Source organism: Schistocerca serialis, chromosome 6 (assembly GCF_023864345.2).
Source record: "Schistocerca serialis cubense isolate TAMUIC-IGC-003099 chromosome 6, iqSchSeri2.2, whole genome shotgun sequence".
NCBI classification, from domain to species: Eukaryota; Metazoa; Arthropoda; class Insecta; order Orthoptera; family Acrididae; genus Schistocerca; species Schistocerca serialis.
In genome coordinates, this window is record NC_064643.1 from 546,198,147 (window position 1) to 546,199,802 (window position 1,656).

The following is a 1,656-nucleotide window of genomic DNA, read 5'->3' on the forward strand; positions in this document are numbered from 1 at the left end:
TTGCGAGTCCATGGATCTAGTACACGACATGCAAATTTCAGTATGTTCCATCCGGTTACTATGGTGTTGCAGCTTTCACGGCAGCAATGTAATAATAATATTTTGCAGTGGAATGATCCCGTGATGTGAAAATTAGGAACACTCAATGACAGCTCAATTTAACACCCCATGGACTACCCTTTAATGATACGTAAAGATATGTTTTATCTTTACGTAAGAAACAGGATGGTAAAACTCTTTTTGAACGGCCCACTCCATTCAGCACCGATCTGCACTTCTGGCAATAACTTCGGTCACGAGTCCCTTCACAGAGGGCAGAAAATCACAGAACCACGAGTGTGCAGTCTCGCCGCAGGCATATCGGTGATCGCACAGACACATCGCTGGCAGCTGGGGGCGTTTACCCTGCAGCTGTTCACATTGCCAGCTGTATGTATTACTTAAGCAGGTGTGAGGCGAGAACGTTTTTCTCCAACCTGCTTCTTCTTTTTCTTGCGCCTGAGTCACTCATAGGCATAAGGTTGGCATGGGTATTACCGTGTTTGGCATTGTTAGTTTAAATGCTGGCCGATGCTCTTCGTTTTGCCGCACCGTTACCATCCCGAAAAGGAATATGCGTACCCCAGTCAACTGCGCGTAGTGTTATTATTGTGAAACTGGGCGAAAGTTTTCTCAGTATTTGCGAAACCTTTAACTGAGGCGAAGCTCGGGTACCAGCCCGGTATTCACCTAGTAGGGTGGATTCGATCCGGGGCCGACATACCTCCACGTATCAGAAGCGCTCGAGTGGGTCGGGTGGATGTTCAATACTTCCAATAATTTAGTCAACAAATAAAAACAAATTGTCAGGGATAAGTTTCCCGAGCGTAGCTTTTCAAGGTATTTTAAGTATTACGGAAGATTGATTGGTTTTAATACTATGGCAACAATTCGCCTGTTTTTATTCACATGTATTTAATCACATGCCACATGTAGATTTTCGCCTTGATATTTTAAAAGCACTCCGTCATCAGGCCACGAATGGCCTGCCGGGACCATCAGACGGCCGTGTCATCCTCAGTGGAGGATGCAGATAGGAGGGGCGTGTGGCCAGCACACCGCTCTCCCGGTCTAACGACCGGTATTCTTGACCGAAGACGCTACTATTCGGTCGAGTAGGTCCTCAATTGGCATCACGAGGCTGAGTGCACCCCGAAAAATGGCAACAGCGCATGGCGGTCTGATGGTCACCCATCCAAGTGCTGACCACGCCCGACAGCGCTTAACTTTGGTGATCTCACGGGAACCGGTGTATCCACTGCGGCAAGGCCGTTACCATTCGTCCTGATATTTTACGGAATAGAAATGATAAGTTTGGTGAAACAGGATAACTAATTTACACTTTTTATGAGACCTCATGTTATCCCATATGAAGCGGTTTTGATTATGGGTTTAGCTTTGGTCACAAGTAGCTTCGTATTCATATACAGCGAAATCAGTGCCTGTTTAAAGTCGCCACTCGTAGTTCTTGTTCTTGAAATTATTTTCTGTTGCGGCGTCGGCACGGGCGTCCCGCAAGTTGGTTGTCATTTTCGAAAATCCAGTGGCTGTCACAGTGAGGCGATTTCCCCAAGCTGCCTTACGACAGCCCGTCCTGCTCCACGTACATCGTCTGGG

The 1,656-nt window shown here is 47.1% G+C and overlaps 1 pseudogene; it reads right to left on the reverse strand.

Moving 5' to 3' along the window:
* Nucleotides 1-1,199: 1,199 nt before the first annotated feature.
* LOC126485466 (5S ribosomal RNA) lies at nucleotides 1,200-1,316 on the reverse strand (annotated as a pseudogene).
* Nucleotides 1,317-1,656: the final 340 nt, after the last annotated feature.